General features: G+C 35.5%; 1 protein-coding gene across 1 annotated transcript in view; it reads left to right on the forward strand.

Annotated features, from left to right (window-relative positions):
* The first annotated feature begins 16,137 nt into the window (after positions 1 to 16,137).
* LOC123565981 (protein lingerer-like) overlaps positions 16,138 to 27,605 on the forward strand; it is a 79,753-nt gene continuing 68,285 nt past the window's right edge. Inside the window, exon 1 of the mRNA XM_045359740.2 lies at positions 16,138 to 16,247. The gene's annotated coding sequence lies outside the window, so the exon portion shown is untranslated. The remainder of the gene's footprint in view (positions 16,248 to 27,605) is intronic.

Below are 27,605 nucleotides of genomic sequence, written 5' to 3' on the forward strand. Positions count from 1 at the left end.
ATCACATCCGTTGATCATAATAAAGGCAGATTTATTGTTAACATCTCCAACGCATGCCGTGAGATCCTTTCTAAGCATTATTGTTTTGTTTTCTACTTCTCGAGTCTTTTCATGTAGTAAGTAAGCTAGTTGAGGTGTTCCGGCGTCTGCTGTCTGTACAAGTTTTTCTATCATTGGATAGCAGCAATCGGTATAGAAATAACACAAATCATCGCAAAAGCAATTCATTATTGAATCAACAAATTCGTCACAAAAACTTTTCTGACAGTATGGTGCAGTAACATTGAATAAAAGACTGACTGAGTCACTTTTCGGCACTGCTGTTTCCATTGGTTCTTCCCCGGGAGGTAACATTGAAGTTGGAACAATTGGCGACGTTTTCATAAATGTTTTATCTGTTGGTGAAGTAACTTTTGTGTCTGTTTCTATTCCTGCTGTTGGGGTAGTTGTTGATTGTTTAATAGTGTCTGCTAAAACTGTGTTGTCACCATAGCTGACGTTATTCGGGACTGAAATTGCAGGACCAGATTCCTTTTTATTACTTGCCTCAGTGGAAGATTTTGTATCAGCTGTTGTTTGAAGCAGGTTTGATGTCGTTATTTCTTTAGTTTGATGAAACGACTCCGCAGTTTTACTTTGCATTGACGTATAAGGTGAACTTTGTTCTTGTTCAGACACTGACATAGTTCGGCTTTGTTTGTTAGCTGATGTAGAAGGACTAGACACTTCTGATGTAGAAGGACTAGATACTCCTGATGTAGAAGGACTAGACACTTCTGATGTAGAAGGAGGACTAGACACTCCTGATGTAGAAGGACTAGACACTTCTGATGCAGAAGGACTAGACACTCCTGATGTAGAAGGACTAGACACTTCTGATGTAGAAGGACTAGACACTTCTGATGAAGTAATGCGGCTCTTTGAAGTTGATACAAAACTTTTGTCTACGCACGACTCTAGGGTGGTCCCTTGTGTATTTTCCGACTCTGTAGCACATGACGGTTTTGTTCTTGAAGTACCAGGAACGTCTGTTGTCGATGTATCGGCAGACGGCAGACAATAAGCCCGGTTCAATGCCAAAACAAACAGCAAAATTGCTAAAATAATAAAGGAGTAACTGTAATGTATGGCTATCTAAATAGAAATTACATAGAAACATTAATGTGTATAATGGTTTTTTTTCTAAATTCTTGACTGAATGAATAAACAAGTCGAGTTTTAGGGCGATTTGACACAAAAAGGTCATACTATCGCTGAGGAGAAATAAATTTAAAACATCGCTAAAAGTCTATTCATACGTGTACAGTGTTAAAATATCAGTTGACAGTTGATAAACATCGATCTCTTTTGATTTATGGTCAAAATAAATTTTGGTTATAATTCCTAAAATGTCTATAAACGTTTGGAAATGTAAACGAATAAGTTCACATGAGATATCTCTATTGTTAATGAAATGTTAGAACGTTGTAAAAGTCCAACTAAATATAATGCAAAGAAACGTTTCAATCTTGTTTTAAAATATTTACCAAAATATGTCCTCATCTTACTCGTGTCTCGGCACTCCGGACAACTAAGAAGTTATGATATAGATTTATACGCTGATTTAGATGTAACCAAACATGGTGGAGAAGGGTTGTTCCATTTGATATCAACTGTATGAAATTAGATACATGCGTCACACTAAAGTTATATAAATGAAAGTGCCGCCAATTCGATATTTGAGCCGCACCATGAGAAAACCAACATAGTGCGTTTGCGACCAGCATGGATCCAGACCAGCCTGCGCATCCGCGCATTCTGGTCGGGATCCATGCTGTTCGCTAACAGTTTCTCTAATTGTAATAGGCTTTGAAAGCGAACAGCATGGATCCTGACCAGACTGCGCGGATGCGCAAGCTGGTCTGGATCCATGCTGGTCGCAAACGCACTATGTTGGTTTTCTCATGGTACGGCTCATTTAAAATTTCACCTTAACCGCCTAAATGGTGTAAAATATAAATATACTTGTTTTTTTAAGTTTGAAAAAAAAACTCCATGTGATAGCAAGAGGATTTTTTTTCTTATTTAATAAGTTTCTACTTTCCGCGGCCGCGGTATTTACACACACTTGAATAGTATATGACTATTACAGATAACAAAATCTATAACAAACTCCTTTTGAAACAGGTGTTCGCGAACAGCTGATACTGTACATTATAACTTTAACCTTTCGTCCGTTTTCGTTTTGTTCAAACCAGTGTGAAGTTATTAACATGTTATTTAACACTGTAAAATGTTATTTATTAAAATATAATACAATATTTCAAGTTAAAAAGTACGTTTGTAATACTGTGTATATTATCTTGTAAATGTGATGTAGCCGTTTTCCATTATGCATTTTGTTTACTACTGCTATTGCGGGACTTATGCATTTATTGTAAATAAAATCTTGAAAATATTGAAGTATTTTTGCGTCGCATGGCTTTAAGCAAAGAACTGATTGGTCTTAATACATATTTGTTAATTCTTAGTTTGAAGTATATTTTAAGTTCTTGCAAACTGCAGATTTTTGGCAGATGTGGTAGAAAACATACTGAAAACCCAGAATGGTGTTGAACAACCCTCATTACTGATAAAAAATATCGATACTATAATTTCTGGATAAGTCACGTAACAACGATATAACAAAAGTTGTTTTAATTAAAGTAAACTCCTTTGGGACAGAAAAAATAACAGTACACTATAAATTCCAAATAAAACCGTAAATGAGACCCATTAAATCTACTAAGTGGTTCATCTTCCATTACCACAAACGAAAACGATAAAGTAATGATTAAATAATTGATAACGGACCAATATTTGAACATGTTGAGTGTATTTTACATTTAATAAAGCAATGTTTTCCCTTCTGACTGTACCGATATTACATGCTTTCAGATGGAGATCGAAAAAAGGAAATAGCAAATAAAATCTGTAAAAAGATCCTTTGGAAGCAAAGAATGCAACCAGGAAGAATAACAGCAGACTCGGTTTGATTGAGTCTGTCCACGAGAGGTAACCTCTAATGCCCCCCCTAGCTAGCACCGGCTTAAGCGGAACTTTGTTACAAACACATACGTTGAATGGACAAGGACCAGAAAATATAACAACACCGTACTTTAACAAATTTCTCCCTTCAATTGATACTTATAAACAGTTATATTTGTGATATTAATAACAGAATGACTATGTTTTAATAGGTTCTATTGCAAGGGGGGTATTCGATCTACTCCTTACCACCGAAACAAAATGGCGGTCAAAACTGAAAATGTGAGTTTTTCTTACTTTTTATCTTTTTCAAAGATTTCTAGACCATGACACATGGCTATCAACCTGCTCCACTGTTTTTTTCTATCTATCGGTACCTTTAACTTTAGAAACAGTGCTGTAATTTGTCTGGAATGCTGGTCATGGGATTTGAATCGATAGAAAATCCTCCTGAAAACACGGGATAAGGAACAGTGCGATTAGCAAAAATGGTATTTTTTTCCTAATATTCAAATAATTGTGAGCTATTTGTCTGATAAGAAGTAAAGTTTCAATATATATTTCTATCATGATTTGTCTGGAGCCGATTAAAAGTCGTAATTTTAAATTACACAGTTTTTTTTGTCTGATGGTAAGGAACAGTGTACGAAAATAAGAGGATAAGGTGCAGTTCACTTCTTCAAGCGACTTTTTTCTTCGCTCTTTTCAGAGACAATCAGGTAAAATTCTGTAACAATAATATTATGGTGATCATTTATAACTATCTCTTGCTCAATGTAGGAAGATTTAAAAGGTATCCGCCTGTCTATCAGACACGTGATGTACTGAAAGCCTAAAGTTTAGCAAGTACTTAATATAGTATCCCTCGCCAAAATTTAAGTATCCATAAATTTCAATTTAGTATAGCGCCCAAAGTCGTTAATAACAAGCAATTGCCTTACAAAAATGTTGAAATATTTTTGTCTTAAAAGGTTATACCTACTTAAAATACAATGTGTTCTACTAAAGATAGTGAAAAATCAGCAACACCACTTAACTTGTTTAGGCGTTATGCATTGTTGAAATATACCGCTCTTTGTAATTTTGCTTTTAGGTAAACATAGTTTGCTTTAGTCGTACTTAACATTTAGCGCACTAATTTACGATTTTATGGATACATACAGACAAGAAATTATTCGTGTTGAAGCTTTAACTATGTTAATACGACTTTTCATAATTATGGTTAATCTTACATTATAAGTTAACGTTGGCTTTGAGTTATTAAGGGAAATATACCCGCAAGCAGAGTAGTTTTTTCACGCCGAAATAGTGCATGCATTTTCAGTAAATCTATTTTGAAACAGAGGTCCATCTTAATTTAAATGGCATAAGAAATGACAAAATGATACATGATCGATACAAGCGTTACCAGTCTTATTTAAAATAACATAAACAAGAAAGTGTCACTCAGTTTTAATTGACAGTGTCATCAGTTTGTATAGTCTACGTCATAAGATGCAGATTTCACACATGTAAAGTCGCACATTTGACCTTGAAAACGTGTTTTCTTTTTCTGAAAATGTTCAACGGGCTCCGCTGGTAATGTTCGGTTTATATAGGAAGCTAATTTAATATTCCTTAAAGTAAAAACTATTTGTGATTATATTTTTTTTGTTTCAGTTAAATTTATGTTGTTATACATATTGAGTACGCCATAAATACAGTACAAACCATTGATACATACGTTACGTATGGTAACGTATGTATCCTTATATACTTGATATCTTACTGACAAACCATTTTATACAACATGAGGCTTCTTTTATATTTTAAGTTAAGGTTCCAAGATAAAACGCTCGGGCGTTTTAATTTGCTGAAAAGTTTTGTTTTTATCACTATTTTTGTTCAAAACGTCACGCGAATTCTATTTTTAAAATCTGATAATATATGCTTTAATATTAATTTCTTGTTAAAAAGGTTTTGTTTACAGAATTGGTCGTATGTCATGGCATTTTTATCATAAAGATAGATATTTGACATTTTTTTTAATACAAAATGAATGGAAACAGCATACCCGTGGTACCCATAGCACAGTGATCGGAAACGTATGTATCAATACATAGGTCACATAGGTTATTGGCGTATGTGTGCGTGTATCAGTAATAATAACTCATTGTTGACTTGGGGTTACTGTTAAGGTAAAATTCCTACAGTAAAAGTGCATGAAATTCTGTTCCAACCGTGATATGGCTTGAAATATTTTTTACAAGATTGTAAATATATTTGAAAAAGTCTTTACAGTAAAGACAGACTTAATAGAACTGTTAATTCTGAATGATTTTATATGTAGAATTGTCGGTTTGTGTTGATGCTTGGTTCATGAATGTGGTTGTACTCAAATAAAATGATCTTTTCTTCATTCTTTGGAAAAGTCCTGACATGGTGACTTTTGATTACATTTAATTTTTAATATTTGAATATAGTTCTTATATACAGTAAATGTTGTGTGATTCATGATTCAATGGCAAAAAGCACTTGTTATAAGGGCTGACCACCTTACAAATATACAATAGAACGAGATTATCAGCGCCGCCTTTGAAATTACGAATAATTAATTTGACAATCGTAAGAAATAATTATTTGAATTAATTAAGTATTTGTGCTTTTGATTTACAATGGTCGGTTCAGTTTGATGGCAATCTTGAACAGGAATTTTGGTGCCCGAAAATGAATTGATTCGTTATTCTTAATTTGGGATACATACGTTACCATAAGCATATTTCTGATCAGATGGTTACCAAGATTGTACAGTCATATTGTGCATAAGATTATGCTGCTTATATGTCAACGGTTTTACTACAAAGGAATAACCACAATATTTGTTGTTTAAAAGTACTATTGTAAAGTTGCATGTTTTATGTTTTGACAAGTTTATACATGTTTATATTGATTGACATAAATGTTTACAAGAAAAGCTTGATAATTAAATGAACTTAATTCGTGGTATAAGATGCATAATGTTGGTAAATAACAATCATATTTGCCACATATTAAGCCTTACTTGAATGTATTTTTTCTCATACCCATGTAATTCAGTGCACTTTGGTAGTGCAGCTTCAGATACAAGCAGGGCACAAACAATATTCAAATTGCTCTTCCAAATGTATACGTTAATGGCATCATAAGAGTATATAATGAATTTTATGAGCTAATTATGTTTGCGATTTGCCTTTGTCAATGTTTTTAAATATGTATTGTAACTGTTAAATGTTCGTTCAATAATCTACTAGTGAAACTTCCGAGGTATATTTCCCTTAATAACTCTAAGCCAACGTTAACTTATAATGTAAGAGTTAACCATAATTATGAAAAGTCGTATACATAGTTAAAGCTTCAACCACGAATAATTTCTTGTCTGTATGTATCCAGAAAACGTGAATTAGTGCGCCTAAATGTCGCATAACGTATGTATTTAAAGCAAAATACAAAGAAGAGCGGTATTTTCAACAATGCATAACGCCTAAACAAGTTAAGTGGTGCTGCTGATTTTCATTATCTTTAGTAAAACAATTGTATTTTAATTTGGTTAAACTTTTAAGACAAAAATATTTCAACATTTTTATAAGGCAATTGCTTGTTATTAACGACTTTGGGCGCTATATCAAATTGAAATTTAATAGATACTTAAATGTTGGCGAGGGATACTATATAAGTACTTGCTAAACTTTGGGCTTTCAGTACATCACGTGTCTGATAAAAGGGCGGATACCTTTTAAATCTTCCTACATTAGCAAGAGATAGTTATAAATGAGCCCCAAAATATTATTGTAAGAGAATTTTACTTGATTGACTCTGAAAAGAGCGAAGAAAAAGTCGCTTGAAGAAGTGAACTGCACCTTATCCTCTTATTTTCGTACACGGTTCCTTACCATCAGACAAAAAACTGTGTAATTTAAATTACGATTTTTAAACGGCTCCAGACTAGCCATGATGGAAATATATGAAATTTTACTTCTTATCAGAAAAAATAGCTCACAACTATTTGAATAATTAGGGAAAAAAGAGCATTTTTGCTAATCGCACTATTCCTTATCCCGTGTTTTCAGGAGGATTTCTATCGATTCAAATCCCATGACCACATTCCAGACAATTACAGCACTGTTTCCAAAGTTAAAGGTACCGATAGATAGAAAAAAACAGTGGAGCAGGTTGATAGCCATGTGTCATGGTCTAGAAATCTTTGAAAAAGATAAAAAGTAAGAAAAACTCACATTTTTCAGTTTTGGCCGCCATTTTGTTTCGGTGGTAAGGAGTAGATCGAATACCCCCCCCCCCCCCCCCCCTTGATTGGTTAGTTATCAAACAAACCATATTTTGATAGCGTATTTCCTTTGCATCTTGTCACTCAAAGTTTTGAATCATAGGAAGTTTTTATCAGATTGTCTTCAAATTATCTTTCTTAGTAGAAAAATAAAACAACAACAGAGTAATTGGACCCCACAGCCCACCTCTGAATCATGTGGGGAAATTGGCAGTTAGTTGTGGAGAAAAGGCTTGTACTGGTATAGAATCCAAGAACATTGTTAAGGTTAACTCCGCCGTACTGTTGAAAACGGCGTTAAACCCGATACAAACAAACAATTTCGTTTCAAAAATTCATCATATAAATTTTAATGTCACCAAAAATTTACAGTTCCCATTAAAATAATATATATACTGCAGAAGTATTGGAGACGAGAATAATGATGGCCCTAGGTCGCTCACATGACTTCCAAGGCATGCTCAGGAGGTTGAAATTTTGGTAAGTATTGCAAGGAAAACTAGTCCAGATTCACTTAACAAGGTGGCTTGAAAAAAGTTGTAAGAGGGTCACAGTTTAAAATTATAAAACAGTTTCTGACAGTTTCTTCTGTAAACGAAATTATAGTGACAAAAGATGTTTAAAAGCTCCCATTATTTATGTGTTACTTGCTTGTTGCTAGACTTATATAGGGATGTTACCGTTTGTTACTAATGTAACTAAAGAAATGAAACCTGAGAGAGTCTTTCATAAATTTATAATTTTGCCCTTTTTGTTACTAGAGATATACAGGACTGTTACCTTTCCCTAGAGTATTTACAACCATTCATCAACTGCAAGCTTGTTTGCCTGCATACAAGCTTGACATAATCAATTATTACACAAAATTCAATGATTTGTTACTTTCAAACGAGTATTATAAAAATTTGATATTAAGGCCCGCCGTCGGCGGAAAAGAATTTTTTTATCAGAAAGTCCATTCTTTTGTATTTTTACTGGCTATAAAACCAATGATTAAAGTTTCTTAAAGACGCGCCACAGAATAACAGTATCCTATTGCATTTCGATGATGGTAATTATACATGATTTGCATGAAAAAAAAGAGAGAAAAATAAAACCCAAACAAGTATCTAGTTACAAATATTATGCCAAGACAATGTGTTTAATATCTAAATATATTATTAAATGAATGTGGCAGTATGCACAGTACTTGATGTATTAAGCTGAATTTAAACCACACTTTGTTTCTACAGTGTATTTATCTGTGACGTAAAACTTTATTGAAAAGGGATTGAGTGAATAAGTTTGCAATCACATTATTTCAGGAGAGCTGAAATTGTCCGCCTGTCATCTTGTGGAATAGCTCTATTATTTCCGTATTATCAGAATGATTTTCACGAAGTTCATGTGGGAGGGAAAAGTAGCTCACTTAGGTTGCGGTGAGTCTTTAATTGAAACACGCACAACACACATTTCTCATACTTATAGATGGATTTACATCTGGCGCGATCCTTAGCAACAGAAGTCGAATTTCGCACATGCGCACTCTACGTAGGGCAGAAAGACATGACAGCACAATACAAACTACGTTAAAGTTATATCACATTTCAGTCTATTCGATCAACAGCAATCTGTATTATAATGAATTACCACTGCAGGACAAAGGAAAATATATCGAGGGCTGAACGCAATACTGTAGTAACTCCTGTTAAATAAAGAAGGACTTACGACAGTATTGCATTCAACCCTCGATATGTAAACCTTTGCACATCCACAACTAAGTTTAGTTTAATCATATTTTATTGTAATCATCACACAAGACATTATGGTAATGTACATCAAGACAATATTGTACAGATACATATGTAAATATATATATACAACACAAACTTACCATTATACAAGACATATATATTACTACTGTACATTTGGAAGTATTCAGTAACTTTGCGAATGTGTGATAATACAAAAGGGTTGGGCCACAATTTGCCAACATTTGAAATCGTTCCGTCCCCGGCTGTCAAATTAATTTTTAGATTAAACTAAATGGCGGATTTTTGTTTGGTCTAGAATGGAAAAAATATATATGCTTAACAAAATATAATTTTAAGATATCCACAACTGCCTTGCTCAAAATGAGATACTTCGACTATTGCGCATTATCGAACTGATAATGAACAGCAATAAACTATTTTCCAGCAATATTTATCTTTCATCTCGACAAATTTAGGTTAAAGAAAAATGAAAAATCGATATTTTGTATCAATCTAAAAACCTTATGTTTGTATGAACATTTTTAACATGATCTGACAGGACTTACAACCTGTCGCAATTAGCTTACATGATAATATGATTAAAAGTCGAACTTAAAAATTAAAGTTTGATTACGGGTAGTTGATATATGGATTTTAAAAATGTAAACAAGAGGGCCATGATGGCCCTATATCGCTCACCTGTTATCACTGCACTTAAGGACAAGTCTTCAAGGTCAAAAGATCATAACAGAAACCAATCAAAAGAATTATGAGAAAATATAGTTGAAATTTTCTTTAAGTAACTTTAAAAACAAGATTTGAAAACTTTTGTAGAGGTCCACTAGGCAATGCTACATGTCAAATACCTAAGCTCTTCTGGTTTATTTTTAGAAAATTTTGAAGATATTTCTATGTACAATCAAGTAACCCCATGGGGCAGGGTCAATTTGACCCCAGGGGTCATGATTTGAATAATTTTGTAAAAGTCTAATAGGCAATGCTTCATGTCAAATATCTAAGATCTAGGCCTTCTGGTTTATTTTTAGAATTTTTTTAAAGATTTTCCTATGTAAAATCAAGTGACCCCTAGGGCGGAGTCAATTTTGACCCCGGGGGACAAGATTTGAACAAATTTTGTAGAGATCCACTAGGCAATGCCACATGTCAAATATCTAGTCTCTAGGCCTTCTAGTTTATTTTTAGAAAATTTTTGAAGATTTTCCTATGTAAAGTCAAGTGACCCCTAGGGCGGGGTCAATTTTGACCCCCGGGTCATAATTTGAACAACTTTAGTAGAGGTCCACTAGGCAATGCTACATTCAAATATCTAAACTCTAGGGGTTCTGGTTTTGAGAAGAAGATTTTTAAATATTTTCCTATGTAAAATCAAGTGACCCCTGGGGCGGGGTCAATTTTGACCCCGGGGGCCATGATTTGAACAAATTTTGTAGAGGTTCACTAGGCAATGCTACATGTGAAATATCTAAGCTCTAGGCCTTCTGGTTTATTTTTAGAAATTTTTTGAAGATTTTCCTATGTAAAATCAAGTGACCCCTGGGGCGGGGTCAATTTTGACCCCGGGGTCATGATTTGAACAATTTTAGTAGAGGTCCACTAGGCAATGCTACATGTCAAATATCTATGCTCTAAGGCTTCTGGTTTTTGAGAAGAAGATTTTATAATATTTTCTTATGTAAAATCAAGTGACCCCTGGGGCGGGGTCAATTTTGATCCCGGGGTCATGATTTGAACAAACTTGGTAGAGGTCCAATAGGCAATGCTTCACATCAAATATCTAAGCTCTAGGCTTCTGGTTTTTGAGAAGAAGTTTTTCCTTTCGGTTGCCATGGCAACCAGTGTTCTGCATGGAATTCAATTCTTTGAACAATTTTGAAAGGGGGCCATCCTAGGAACATCCCTGTGAAGTTTCGTCAAAATTGGCCTGTTGGTTTAGGAGGAGATGTTGTTTAAAGGAAAGTGTGGACGGACGGACGGACGGACGGACACCGGACGGTGAGCGATCACAATACCTCACCCTGAGCACTTTGTGCTCAGATGAGCTAAAAACTAAAGATTTTCGACGGGGTTACAGATTTATTTCAACTGATGTACCACTCCCCTACCCCAACACCCACACCTATAAAGTCCTCCATACTAAATTTAGGCTAACAAAGACGGACACAATCCCTCCCAATTATACCGGTAGTATCAGGTCTGGATAAGAAGCATGCAATATATATAAGGCCTGCCCCTCATTACATCTTACACAGCACGGGTGGATTTGACATTCCGTTATTCCCCTCTGCAACGACTAAGTGAGTCGTGTATACTCTAACTCTTTAAGTAAATACAAAAATAATTACAAATCTGATATGTTCTTCCAAATATTACAACATTTTTGTTTCTGGTTCCCTGCCCTGTCATAAAGTAAGATGTAAACATAGAAAAGCATTACGGTACACCTTTTTTAAAACTGAATTTCAGTTAGATGACACTTTTGTGCATGAGTCACCGACAATGCTTGCAGCAGCTCGTAGTATTTAAAATTTAAAGTACTTCTCATCAATCAGAGGTGCGTTCAACCAGGAAACCATTTGGTATGCGAGAATGGGTAAATTTCTCTTAAGCGAGAATGACGAAACCCTGCGAACGACAAAAACATTTATTGTACTGACTAGATTGTTGTTTCTTGCTCAAACATCATTCAGCCAGTTATGCAGATGTCCAATAAATGATTTTGGTGTGCAAAAGAGATGTACCTACGTATTTTCTACCATTTTAAATGACCATTATGATGCTGAGTCTGTAATTGTTAGACTATAGGCTGTCGCGTATTTTCTGTTACTAGTATTATTTTGGGACTAAAACGTGTGTAGAGTTAATGATTTTATTCGTAATTAATTCTTTCGATTTTCTAAATCGCTAATTCACGGGTATGAAACGTTGCCTGCGGCACAAATGTGCCACACTGAAATGAAGGCATCGCGCTTCCGACGGCGCAGGCATTGCGCAGGAATTTACAGAAATAACGAGCAAGGTGAGTAAAATTGAATGTTTTTGGTTATTGTCTTTTTACAGTAAAAACTTTTTAGAAATCGGGGAATGCAGCGGGATGTAGTTGTGTCTTGCCAACAAATCCGTGCCCAGTTTGTGAAGAAATATGTAATATTGTTATTTTGCGCGTGTTTTTCATCGGATACAGTAACATGAAAATTACAAAAGCAGTGAATATTCCGAGTCATTTCATATCCTACTGAAAAAGGAATGATGTATTTCTGTAGTATATTATATAAAGACATGACATCTGATCGATTGAGATAAAATACATGTCATGGAAGAGATATAACCCCACGTTCTGCCGACTATTCAGTCCAGTGCCGCAGGCATCTCGATGGTGCCGCAGACATCGTGAGAGGCGCAGTCATCTTGAATACTATTGTAGTCGGTAGTACGTGTAATTTCGACCTTCTAACATGTATTGAAGTACAAAAATATCAATAACAATGTTGTTCCTCCAGTTATTGTGTAAGACTAATCTTCTCAATCCGAACTTTGTAATATTAATAGCTATTTTAAGAATTTCACAATATTTTTTCTTGCTCCTTTGGGGGATGGGACCAGGTGCTTCCCAGTTGAGAAAATCACGTCATTTTGTATCGAATTTGGATTATTTTCTCTTTAAAAAAACAATATTCAATTACCAAACATTCTTATTTTTAACAATTATTGATGCTTAGTTCAAAGCAAGGTATGAAAAGCAGCATTGGAGCACAAAAACTGTCATAACTTTTGTCATTTTTTAACCAATTTTGATGTTTTTGTTTCAGCATCAAGTTTTTTTTCTTTACAGTTCGGGCGTACTAGATCTATTTTGATAAATTTTTGAATTTCGTCCCCCTCCCCCAACCCCCGAAAAAAAAAAAATGGCGAAAAATCACTGTTTTGGCTTTCCGAAGAAAAGGAACGCAAAAAGACACACACAAAACCGTACAAACATGAAACTTCCCTTAAAACGATACCGTTCCCAAGTTTTGTGTGGAAAAGAAGCAATGAAGTTATCGGTAGTTAAATATCTTGTTTATATTATATTTTCAGATGGATGTACATGCATTCAGTGTATATTAAAAGGAAAAAGAAAATCATTTCTCTTTATGATCAGACGAAAACTTTATGTGTACAGTCAGTGCACACACGTAAATCATAGTTGAACGACAAAGAGTGAGTAAAATACGTTAATATTTTTGTAGAATTTCAGAAATAATTAGAACAAGTTAAGCCCCATTTTGGACAATTTTTTCAATGGTTCTTTTCTGCACAAAACTAGGGAACAGTATCGTTTTAAATATTCTTCGTTCGTATCTAAATATCTTGACTTAACAGTGAAATTTGTGCTGATATACTGTTAAGGAAAAACATGGCGCGAGATGAGCAAGAGAAATTTCATGTTTTTATGTGTGTGTGTGTGTTTTTTTTTGTGTGTGTTTTTTTTTATTTGTCTTCTTGCGTTCCTTTTTTTCGGAACGCCAAAACTGCGAATCTCACCATTTATTTATTTTTTTTTTATTTTTGGAGGGGGAGGGGGTGAAATTCAGCTCGCCGCTAATAAAAAAGTACGCTCAAACTGTAAAGAAATAACTCGATGCTGAAACAAAAACATTAAAATTGGTTGAAAAATGACAAAAGTTATGACAGTTTTTGTGCTCCGATGCTGGTTTTCATACCTTGCTTTGAACTATAAGCATCAATAATTGTTACAAATGGGATGTTTAGTATTTGAATATTGCTATTTTACGGGAAAAAATGAATCCCAAATCGATACAAAATGACGTGATTTTCCCTGGCCCCATTCCCCTAAACAGCGAGAAAAATAATGCAAACTTCTTGATATTGCTATTTATATTACAAAGTTCGGACTGAGAAGATTTGTCTTACTACTACAATAACTGGAGGAACAACATTGTTATTGATATTTTTGTACTTCAATGCATGTTAGAAGGTCGAAATTACACGTACTACCGACTACAATAGTATTCAAGATGACTGCGCCTCTCACGATGTCTGCGGCACCATCGAGATGCCTGCGGCACTGGACTGAAAAGTCGGCAGAACGAGGGGATATGCCTTTTCCTAGGCATGTATTTTATCTCAATCGATCAGATATCATGTCTTTATATGATATACTACAGAAATTTATCATTCCTTTTTCAGCAGGAGGTGAAATGACTCGGAATATTCACTGCTTTTGTAATTTTCACGTTACTGTATCCGATGAAAAACACGCGCAAAATAACAATATTACATATTTCTTCACAAACTGGGCATGGATTTGTTGGCAAGACACAACTACATCCCGCTGCATTCCCCGATTTCTAAAAAGTTTTTACTGTAAAAAGACAATAACCAAAAACATTCAATTTTACTCACCTTGCTCGTTATTTTTGTAAACATCCTGCGCAATGCCTGCGCCGTCGGATGCGCGATGCCTTCATTTCAGTGCGGCACATTTTGTGCCGCAGGCAACGTTTCATACCCGTTTAATTATACATTATATAGCTATCTCACTTCAAAATCACCTTTTCACTTATGTAAGTGTACATTCAATGCTTTATTACATAACGCAGTAGATATCTCGGCATTTCAACACATTGTGGGTGGTATTCGTCTCCACACAAATCGCAGTACACATATATAGTGCGCGTATGTGGCATAATGTACATACACGGAACAGAGGTACAGCAATATTTTTTTTTCATTGACGGTCATATTCGCTTGCTTTCAGGCATTAGAATTAGTATTGATCAGATGCTCCCTCGTCAATCTTGGAAAGTATATTTGTGTTGGAGGGTTTCTTTCGTAGGCCAGGACAGTAGAATTGGCTTCAGTCAAAACCACTGGTTTGCATAGCTAAATTTGAAAACTACATCAAATTTGTTCACATTTGTTTCAGCTAGAACTCTTTAGTATAACGCAAGTCGCTGTAAACCTAATCATAAACAGTTTATATAGTGCTGATAATAAGCCAGTGTAACCCTCCGCCGTTAGGACTCCTGTTTATTATTTGAATGAACAATTTCTTGTGTTGTTCGAAAATAAGCTGATGAGCTAAGGTGCATGACCGAAACCTTTGTCAGTCGAAGTAATTGAAATAAATTGTCGTTAAAATGTTTCTTTAAAACACTGTAGATCCATAGATTTCGAAGTTTTCTTTCATTGATATTTTAGTTGTTAAATAACCACACATTATTTCCCTGTATCGATACCTCTAAACTACACCATACATCTTTTTGGTGTTGATGAAGGACGTTTTCAAAAAGATATCATTATTCTGTTTCTAATATTTGGATAAAACGATTCTTTCTGTCTATATTAATTCAAGTATGTCGGATCACTGAGGATTTTTTCTTCTTCTCATCGGATGTAAAGATATATGAAGGTTAATAGCTCTAACAACAAGTCGGTATGTTGCCATTAGTTTATACAAAAAATTTATTTGAGAAATAATTTACAGCAAAAGAGTGTTTTAACACTGACTTTTATGCACGATAGGCGGTTATACGTCGGGCGTGAAAATTTCAAGAGGGCGCAGCCCGAGTACGACGTAATACCGTCCGAGTGTATACATAGTGTTAAAACACGGCTTTGCTATAAATTATTTCGATTCTAATATGCCCTTAATCTAAAACAGTAGATGAACTGATATAGTAGCTCTAGCGCTCTTTCTTGGTTATTGACGTCACCGCACGTTAACCTGACGTCATTGTAGCGTAAGAGTGTTTAACAGAGAAAAGCATATTAGAATTATTTTATAGCTCTTTGGTTCATACGGACTCAAGATAATTACGACGAGTTATTTTTTGGCCAAAATTTAGTAGTTTTAGGCCTCTGTGACAAATCATGTACATACATGACGAAACACAGTTTTCTCCCCTCCCCTAATTACTTTCCGGTAAATCCCGGAAATTTTGTCTGAAATTTTAAAAGAAAAATTGTATGACTTAACGATTAAATAAATCCCCAAACTCAAAGGAGTGTCTTTATCTGTAAGTAAAAATGGTTCTGTAATATATATTTAACATCTTTATAATGTAATAATTTAGTTTGTTGGGGAAATCCCTGAAGTGACGTCATCTTCGTTAGATGTTTAATATGGCGGCGCGAACCGTCCGTAAATCACGTGACCATTCAGCTATTGTAAGCGCAATATCCAGGTATGAATGTTTGTCGCAGAAAAACATAAATTTCTGGTTTGTTTTTCCGGAATCGTGATTTCATAATAAGCCACTAATGAAAATGATATTTTCGCCTTACAAAAAAACTGGGTAGATGGTATTATGCTGTCGCTTTCAGTTGAAAATTTGGTTTTTCCTTGAAGCAAAATCCAGCATGGCGTCACATGGGAACTGTAACAGGAATGTTATTGTTTTCAATAACGTGTAAATTACGTAGTGAAAATGTTGTAATATAGGTGACATTTTATACATTTCCACTTCCTTGGTTTACTGATTTATGGTTTGGCTTGACGGTGTTCCACGCAACCTTCTGTGTACTTTGAATAATTTAATATTACCCCACCCACAAAAACCGGTAGAAACAGAAACAAAAAATTCTAATTTTATATTAATTATTATAACACTAGGAATAACTGCTGCTTGAATCTATGATAACCATAAAAGTTACTGGTAATTTTGATAGAAGTGCACATTAAACGTTGATTAGTACAGGAGTGGTAAACCAGGATTCCAGATATATGTTTTGTTGCATTTGTAGCAGTGTGTAAATAATGTATATAATTAGTCTATCGTATCGATTGTCCGATTAGCTCAGTTGGTAGAGCATCTGGACTTGCAAGCAGAAGGTCGCAGGTTCGAGTCCTGTATCGGGCTGCACATTTTTCCGCTCCTATTACATTGGTGCCGTGAGTGTGGTGACTAGCCTTGGAATCCTAGAGCTAGGGTGAAGCAATGGCTGGGTTAGTCAAAAAGAATCTGAGTTTGTCTTTAAAAAAAAGGAGGGAGGAATGTAGCAGTGTGTATATAATGTATATAATTAGTCTATCGTATCGATTGTCCGATTAGCTCAGTTGGTAGAGCATCTGACTTGCAAGCAGAAGGTCGCAGGTTCGAGTCCTGTATCGGGCTGCACATTTTTCCGCTCCTATTACACATTTATACATACACAGTATAAGCTGTAACTTGAAGTTGTATGCTTTCTACATAATATGTTTGAAGTTAAACAGAATTTTTGAAAAACCTTTGCTTGTCTGTTGGTAAAATACCTGCTCTTCTAGTACACCAAACGGATTGTATGACTGCCAGTCTGATTTGTAGCACGATGTTCAGGTTTTCCTTGTGCACTTTCCATCATATGCACAGTTCACTTTAATGACTAGACTTACACTCCATTTAACCATTCATTTGAATGGCCAATATTTCTTGAAAATAAATAGAGTGGTAATACTCAGCAATGTTTTGCGGTGCTCTGCAAATCACTACCAAAATAGTAAAAAAAATATCTTCCTTGATATCTTTGTCAGTATCGATCCAGGCATCCCCTGTTACCACGTCTGTACTAAAGCAACAAAACCTTATTTTTGACATTGGGATTCCTTATTTCATAAAACACATTTTTTTTTTTAAAAAAGCAATGCAGGTGGATAACTACTGCAATACACTTTGGATTCAGAACCAGAAACAATTACATTGATAGATTTTAACCTTTAAAAACTCACTACTGAATTACTAATATAGTGGAGGTCTTTGTAGTTCACTTGTCTTCTGTTTTTCATAGGATAGAAATGTTATTTTTCACATTATTCTGGTCTGTCTTAACGGGAATGTATTATGATGGTATTTGTGTTTGAAAAGAAGGCAAAGGCTGAAGTTTTCAAATGCAGTGATTGGGAAAGGAGGACATGATGCACAATTTCGTACATTTAGTTTTAAAAAGACCCATTGAAATTCCCCTAAAATGCGCAAAAAATCTGGCAGAAAAAGCTTGAGGATGTGAAAATCAGTAAAAAAAATACCATTGAATTGAGACAGAGTAAATGACGTGCCGTTGTGGTACTTTCCGGGGATAGCTAAATAAATTGCTTTCCGCGGAATTTCCATTTACGATTGGATGCAGCTCCAATCAAGATGTTCGTTAGAAAAAATCTCTTTACGTCACAGGTCTGTAGGATTTTCTGCATTCCGTAGTTGCTGAGAAGTTATAAAAATAAGAAATGTATTGGCGATTTCAACCAGTAAAAATGTGAATTTTATTTTCGGCCTGGTATTGTTAGAAAGGTATTTCTATTAGTATTAGCCACAAGTAGCTTTTGTTTGATTCACATTTGAAATAAATAGCGCAAAGCATGGTGAAAAAGGCCACTGTCGAGACCACTTCCGATGTGTCTTCAACTAATGACAAAAATGGCTGATGTCTCCACAGTTTTTATGTTTGACATTTTATTTATCGTAACAGTACCAACGGAATGAATTAGATTTCGAATGTAATTCAGTAAATAAAAAAAGATTTGCATTGCATTACATTTTCATTCCTGTATTTCTTATAGAAAAGTACGGTAAGTTGAAATGTAACTATTTTGAAAGTGAAAGTGAAACTAGAGATGGAAAGAGTACGCGTTTTGGATGCATCAAATGCACTTTTTGTTGATATTTTTCATTAAAATTAAAAAGCCCCATTGAATTTGAAAATCCCCAATTAATTTCAGGGTCAAGGGGGGATGTTTCACATTGCAAAAATTTCTTTCCCCAACAACTGCAGTGAGATCATATTTAACTGATGAGAAGTAAACATTGTTAGTGTGACATATTTAATACTGTAAACCCAAAGTTTTGACATGTATAAATGGTTGAAAGATGGTTGTTCGACAGGACGGGTTACCTCTAAAAAATAAATAGCCCTATTTTGAATGAATTCATTGGTCAGTAATTTTATGCAGCCATTAGCTGGTAACCACTACAAAATGGCAATATGATATTTATGTGAGAAACAATTAAATTTGTTCTACCAGGGCTCCAGATCAGATGCGCATTAGAGTAAATTACACTTGGAAATAATGCATACAGGCATGTCTGATAATTTTTAAGCATATAAAAACGTAATATGAAATTACAGAAACGCACGCAATGACTTTTTACCAGCGTAAACAAAACCTGAATCGTTTGGATGCTTAACATAACAGAGCACGGTCAGCATTAATTCTCCCACATTGAACGTTTGTTATCCCCCGACGATAGTCGGAGGGATAAAGTTTTGGCGTTGTCCGTCCGTCTTTGCATCCGTCTGTCCGTCCGGAGCCATGTCTGGGAAATGGTTGGGAATATTTATTTAAAACTTCATATACATGTTCACCACTATGAGTTCTTGCGGCCCGTCAAGTTTTAGTCAGAATGCCCAAGTATCACCAGAGTTATGGCCCTTAAAAGTTTCTAGTGTTAACTATATAAGGTACTATAAATATGGCAATTTCTGCATCATAACTTTTGATATGTTTGACCTAGAACTATGAAACTTAAACAGAATTTAGATCACAATAATGTGGTTGTGTATACACAATTTCGTTTGGATTTATTTGTAAATTAAGAGTTATTGCCCTTTAATTGTATAAAAATCCACATATTTGTACATAACAAACTTACCATTTGGTAGAATTTCATTAAAATTCTTTCATTCTTTTCCATAAACATTTATTGTAAACATGTGAAGTTGTGCACCCACACCTGGTCACCCCCTTACCTTGATCACACCCCTCCCCCGACCCCCCCCCCCCACCCCCCCTCATTATTTTACATTTTTTTCAGACAAACTTCATAAACATGTTCACCACTATGAGGTTATGGGGCCCATCAAGTTTCGGACAGATTGCTCAAGTAACACCAGAGTTATGGCTCTTAGAAGTTTCTAGTGTTAACTATATAGGGTACTATAGATATGGCAATTTCTGCATTATAACTTTTGATATATTTGACCTTGAACTATGAAACTTTTACAGAATTTGGAGATTTAGAGCACTATAATGCGGTTGTGCACACAATTTTATACGGATTTCTTTTGTAACTTCAGAGTTATTGCCCTTTAATTGTCTAAAAATCCACATATTTGTACATAACAAACTTACCATTTGGCAGAATTTCATTAAATTTCTTTCATTCTTTTCTGTGAACATTTATTATAAACATGTGAAGTTACACACCCACACCTGGTCACCCACTTGCCTTGGTAACCTCCCCCCCCCCCCAAAAAAAAAATTTTTTTTTTTTTTCATTTATTTTAGTTTTTTTTTCAAACCTTCCATGATTATTTATGCAAGTTGTACCATTCCCCCACCTCACTCCTCCATACAGGCATGCCCACCACTGATCATGCATCCTCTGCCCCCCACCCCCCAAAAAAACAAAAATCCACATATTTGTACATAACAAACTTACCATTTGGCAGAATTTCATTAAATTTCTTTCTTTCTTTTCTGTGAACATTTATTATACACATGTAAAGTTGCGCACTCACACCTGGTCACCCACTTGCCTTGGTCACACCCCCTCCCAACCCCCATTCCCCCCAAAAAAAACAAATAATAATTTTTTTTTTCATTTCTTATTTTAGATTTTTTTTTCAAACCTTCCATGATTATTTATCAACATGCAAGTACCCCAACTTCACTCCTCCATACAGTCATGCCCACAACTGATCATTCATCCTCTGCCCACCCCAGGGTTTCCTCTGCGTCAATTTCACTTTGCACCAACAAATTCGCCAATCAGGAAAAGTTTGCGCCAGTGGCTCTCAAGTTGGAGCCAATAGTCTGTTGTGGGCAACATACCATTTTCTTTTTCAATCTCTTTTTACATTTGATTCTTTACAGTAACCATGCAATTTGCTCTTGAACCAGTCTATCCTAATATCACATTAAATCAAAAATAGTTTTGAATCTTCTCAACCATTTTCAAGAACATTTTCTAAACAAAAGTAATTACTCAATCTATAAAATTATCCCTTTATATAGTTTGCCATTTTTAATTATCTCCCTTTAAGGGTCATTTTCACTAAATAGATGTTTTTAAAACATGAATATTTATCCTAATATCACATAGAATCAAAAAAAAGATTTTAATCTTCTCAACCATTTTCAAGAACATTTTCTAAACAAAAGTAACTGCTCAATCTATAAAATTATCCCTTTATATAGTTTGCCATTTTTAATTATCTCCCTTTAATGGTCATTTTCACTAAATAGATGTTTTTAAAACATGAATATTTATCTCTTTATTCTTTTAACTTTTATTTCAAAATTAATTTAGGTCATTTATCAAAAAAACAGTGTTGTTTTATATTATTTTATAACTTTTGAAAAGCTTTTTAAAATGCTTAAGTTTCATTATATATATAACTAAATTTTCTATTTCCTTTCATACTAATGTATAGTGAAAATACCACCTACAGGTATTATTAGCACTTTGTTTTGAAGCTCTGGGGTTGAGCTTTTAAAAATTATCCCCGGTGTATCAATGCTTTACGTGGGGCACGTTATAGAACTGCTTTAGTTCATTTGTATCTCAAGATTTCTCCGACTGAAATTATATAACCGCGACTGAAATTTACGAACGCGTAGATTTATTTAACAACCCTTGTGCAAAATTTATCTATTTACGATCGGAGAATATGTGTATCTTTTGACCGCACTTTGACGTGTCATTATTTCCGGCATTTTCTCGGTCTCAATTACTTAGGCGAATCGGATCGTTATTAAAATAACCTGTAAATTTATCTCGCGTTTTTTTGCATCATAAAAAGGTGGTGCATTAGACGAAGCACGCAGCTAATATTTCGTTTCATTTGCTTTCGTGTAAGTAGGCGGGGCTAAATTTGGCGAATCAGATTGACTGATAATCGTTCTTGCGTGGAGGAACACACTAGTGACTCGGCGAAGTTTTAAGTTATGCCCCGAGGTGTAAATCGATATCGACACGTTGTTTATTGTCTTCGTGTAGTGTTAAATCTCGGATAATCCTTTATTGCTTCATTGAGAAAGATCAGAAGATCAGATCGACGATTATCTTGTAACTTTTAATTTTCCATCAATATTTATAATCAACATGTGAAATTTTGTTTCCTCTCCCGTTCCCCCGCACCCCCACCCCCTAAAAAAAATAAATATATACATATACCGTATTTTCCCAAATTAAGGCCCCCCCTCTAATTAACGCCCCCCCCCCCATTTTGGAGGGAAAAAAGTCAACAAGAACGGGAAAAAATCACCTACCTCATTTTTATTAGCTCACCTGTCACAAAGTGACAAGGTGAGCTTTTGTGATCGCGCGGTGTCCGTCGTCCGTGCGTGCGTGCGTGCGTGCGTGCGTCCGTAAACTTTTGCTTGTGACCACTCTAGAGGTCACATTTTTCATGGGATCTTTATGGAAGTTGGTCAGAATGTTCATCTTGATGATATCTAGGTCAAGTTCGAAACTGGGTCACGTGCCATCAAAAACTAGGTCAGTAGGTCTAAAAATAGAAAAACCTTGTGACCTCTCTAGAGGCCATATATTTCACAAGATCTTCATGAAACTTGGTCAGAATGTTCACCTTGGTGATATCTAGGTCAAGTTCGAAACTGGGTCACGTGCCTTCAAAAACTAGGTCAGTAGGTCTAAAAATAGAAAAACCTTGTGACCTCTCTAGAGGCCATATATTTCACAAGATCTTCATGAAAATTGGTCAGATTGTTCACCTTGATAATATCTAGGTCAAGTTCGAAACTGGGTCACGTGCCTTCAAAAACTAGGTCAGTAGGTCAAATAATAGGAAAACCTTGTGACCTCTCTAGAGGCCATATTTTTCATGGATCTGTATGAAAGTTGCTCTGAATGTTCATCTGATGATATCTAGGTCAAGTTCGAAACTGGGTCATGTGCGGTCAAAAACTAGGTCAGTAGGTCTAAAAATAGAAAAACCTGTGACCTCTCTAGAGGCCATATATTTCATGAGATCTTCATGAAAATTGGTCAGAATGTTCACCTTGATGATATCTAGGTCAAGTTCGAAAGTGGTCACACGCGTCAAAAACTAGGTCAGTAGGTCAAATAATAGAAAAACCTTGTGACCTCTCTAGAGGCCATATTTTTCAAGGGATCTGTATGAAAATTGGTCTGAATGATCATCTTGATGATATCTAGGTCAGATTTGAAAGTGGGTCAGGTGCCATCAAAAACTAGGTCAGTAGGTCAAATAAGAAAAAACCTTGTGACCTCTCTATAGGCCATATTTTTCATGGGATCTGTATGAAAATTGGTCTGAATGTTCATCTTGATGATATCTAGTCAAGTTCGAAACAGGTCATATGCGGTCAAAACTAGGTCATTAGGTCTAAAAATAGGAAAACCTGTGACCTCTCTAGAGACCATACTTGTGAATGGATCTCCATAAAAATTGGGTCAGAATGTTCACCTTGATGATTCTAGGTCAAGATTGAAACTGGGTCACGTGTCATAAAAAACTAGGTCAGTAGGTCAAATAATAAAAAAACCTTGTGACCTCTCTAGAGGCCATACTTTTCATGGGATCTGTATGAAAGTTGGTCTGAATGTTCATCTTGATGATATCTAGATCAAGTTTGAAACTGGGTCAACTGCGGTCAAAAACTAGGTCATTAGGTCTAAAATTATTAAAATCTTTTGACCTCTCTAGAGACCATATTTTTCAATGGATCTTCATGAAAATTGGTCAGAATTTTTATCTTGATAATATCTAGGTCAAGTTCAAAACTGGGTCACATGAGCTCAAAAACTAGGTCACTATGTCAAATAATAGAAAAAACAACATCATACTCAAAACTGGGTCATGTGGAAAGAGGTGAGCGATTCAGGACCATCATGGTCCTCTTGTTATAAGTCCACATAATAAGTAATTTACAGTACTAAAGTCCAATGTATTAAAAATTAAACACACTTTTAAACAGTCCATGTACCGTAAAGCCAAAACATTTGTACTAAGTACGGTACGTAACAGAAAATTAAACAGTAAATACATTTTTGATTTGTTTTTACACCACTCGCACACACGCTTCCTGCCGACTTTAAACAAACTTGCAGCAATGTGTTTACGATATACCCTTTTCTTCGGCAGTTTTAAGAACTTTTAATTTAAAAGCAGGCACAGCAGCGTGTCAAACCATTGACATTGTGTATTGCGCTATTAGCTACCCGCATGTACTAAGGAAAATGTTATCGGAGTACACAGCTGTTTGGGTCATGACGTAATGTGTAGTGTCGCGAGCGTGTCAAAAAGCCAGACATGGAATACACTAGGTACCGTATTAAAATGCATAAAAGACACACTGCATTAAATTGGATGCCAAATAATTACGTTTTAGGGGGATTAAACAACACAGAAACACTTTATAGCTAGTTTGAACGATGTTTTTAAGTTTTGTAAAAATTTTCATTTTTATTGTTTTACCTCAAATAAACGCCCCCTCTTTGGAAAATGTAACGCCCCTGGGGGCGTAATTACGGGAAAATACGGTATATATTTTCATTCCTTTTTTTTTTTTTTTATGCCCCCAAAGGGAGGCATATAGTTTTTGAACCGTCTGTCGGTCTGTCAGTCTGTCAGTCTGTCCGCAATTTTCGTGTCCGGTCCATATCTTTGTCATCGATGGATGGATTTTCAAATAACTTGGCATAAATGTGTACCACAGTAAGACGACGTGTCGCGCACAAGACCCAGGTCCGTAGCTCAAAGGTCAAGGTCACACTTAGACATTAAAGGACAGTGCATTGATGGGTGTGTCCGGTCCATATCTTTGTCAACCATGGATGGATTTTCAAATAACTTGGCATGAATGTGTACCACAGTAAGACGACGTGTCGCGCGCAAGACCCAGGTCTGTAGCTCAAAGGTCAAGGTCACACTTAGACGTTAAAGGTCATTTTTCATGATAGTGCATTGATAGGCGTGTCCGGTCCATATCTTTGTCATTCATGCATGGATTTTAAAATAACTACGCATGAATGAGTGGCACAGTAAGACGATGTGTCGCGCGCAAGACCCAGCTCCATAGGTCAAAGGTCCTAAACTCTAACATCGGCCATAACTACTCATTCAAAGTGCCATCGGGGGCATATGTCATCCTATGGAGACAGCTCTTGTTTAAAGTTCAAATCTTCAACATGTTAAGTTGTGACTGCACAAACCTTGCCCTCAGCCATGTTCAAGATATCTTACCTGTGTTCTCTTAAGGATATCAGATCTGTTCTTTTAAGTTCAAATGTACATGTTAATCAGCAACACCTGGTGCCAAACCACTCAAAGACAATATTTCGTTCCAGTTAAACTTCAAGCTCACATTTCAGTTAACTGCATTTAATTTTAAAAGCTAAGCTTATTACAGTAAGCATATCCCATTCAAAATAAATTCTTTAGTCAGGATCAAAGTATCATACATTTATTATGTACTCTTTAATTAAACATTTGTTTTCTGTTAAATTGATTTTGACTACTGAAATTATTTGCTTCTTATTAACATCCTTAACTTTTTGACGGATATATTTTTTTGCCATTCCTCACCACAAACCCTTTCGGCGGGGGATACCAATTCATCGAATTTGCTTGTTTGTTTTTGGTTTAACGCCGTATTTCAGTCATGTAACAGCGGGCAGTTAACCTAACCAGCGTTCCTGGATTCTGTACCAGTGCAGACCTGTTCTCCGCAAGTAACTGCCAACTTTCCCACATGAATCAGAGGTGGAGGACTTATAATTTCAGACACAATGTCGTTTATCAAATAGTCACAAAGAACATACGTCCCACCCAAGGATCGAACTAACAACCAGGGGTCTAGCTAGGTCCAAATTTTTGGGAGAAGTCACTTCTTCCTCAAGCTGTTTTAGGGAGAAGTGGGGAGACTTTAGGGAGAAGTGGGAAGACTCTACCGCAATGATGTTGAGTGATTCGAAAGGTGGCTGTAATTTTCTTGTTTCTTGATAAAAAACATTGATGTGACCGTTCATTTTCTTAGTTAGATCATTTCCCATACAATGGTTATCGTTTTCTTACAAAATTCCGAAAAAAGTCGTTTTCAAAATTCAAGTCGATGCTATAAATGTAACACGCTGAATTTTGGTTATATCTTGTACATGTATGAAGTGTTTATTATTAACATCGAGCAAAGAAGTAGAAGTGTATTTATTTTTTATAGCTCTTTGCACCGAGTCATTCACCAAAGAATGTCAGTATCTCACTCGAAATATAAAACTGAAAGTAAAATGTGTACAGTAATCTAGAAATCTTCAAATAAATTCATCGATGGAAGTCAATTTAATGTAGTTAATACATTACATGTCGTTCTTTTATCATAGATAACAACAGTGTACGAAATTCAGATTTGAATCCAATAGCCCGTTCGGGCTACCAGATTAAAAATTTTCCAAGCCCGACACCAATTTCACTAGCCCAAACTTTAACACCTTAAAATACATAATTTTTGCACCATATAACATTTTGTTTTACAGACATCTCTATGCATGTTTGAAGTAATAAAAAAGACATACAGTACATGTTTGCCATGTTTTTAAAAAAATCTAACTCGAAATACTCCAGTCCAGATCAGCATCGTCAGAGTCCAAAAGCATCGGACATGACACTCCTTGCCAAAACGAAATCTAAACTGTTATGCCCGATTTTTAGCTCACCTGAGCACGAAGTGCTCAAAGGTGAGCTTTAGTGATCACCCTGTGTCCGGCGTCCGTCGTCGTCCGTCGTCCGTCCGTCCGTCCGTCCGTCCGTCGTCAACAATTTGACTGTTAACACTCTAGAGGTCACATTTTTGACCCAATCTTAATGAAACTTGGTCAGAATGTTACCCTCAATAAAATCTTGGACGAGTTCGATATTGGGTCATCTGGGATCAAAAACTAGGTCATCAGGTCAAATCAAAGGAAAAGCTTGTTAACACTCTAGAGGTCACATTTTTGGCCCAATCTTAATGAAACTTGGTCAGAATGTTACCCTCAATAAAATCTTGGACGAGTTCGATATTGGGTCATCTGGGGTCAAAAACTAGGTCATCAGGTCAAATCAAAGGAAAAGCTTGTTAACACTCTAGAGGTCACAATTTTGGCCCAATCTTAATGAAACTTGGTCAGGATGTTACCCGCAATAAAATCTTGGACGAGTTCGATATTGGGTCATCTGGGGTCAAAAACTAGGTCACCAGGTCAAATCAAAGAAAAAGCTTGTTAACACTCTAGAGGTCACATTTTTGGCCCAATCTTAATGAAACTTGGTCAGAATGTTAATCTTGATGATCTTTAGGTCAAGTTTAAATCTGGGTCAGATGGAGTCAATAACTAGGTCACTAATTCATACCAAAGGAAAAGCTTGTTAACACTCTAGAGGCCACATTTATGACTATATCTTCATGAAACTTAGTCAGAATGTTAAACTTGATGGTCTTTAGGTCAAATTCGAATCTGGGTCATGTCAGGTCAAAAACTAGGTCACCGGGTCAAATCAAAGGAAAAGCTAATTAACACTGTAGAGGCCACGTTTATGACCATATCTTA

This window comes from Mercenaria mercenaria, chromosome 8 (assembly GCF_021730395.1).
Source record: "Mercenaria mercenaria strain notata chromosome 8, MADL_Memer_1, whole genome shotgun sequence".
Lineage (NCBI taxonomy): Eukaryota > Metazoa > Mollusca > Bivalvia > Venerida > Veneridae > Mercenaria > Mercenaria mercenaria.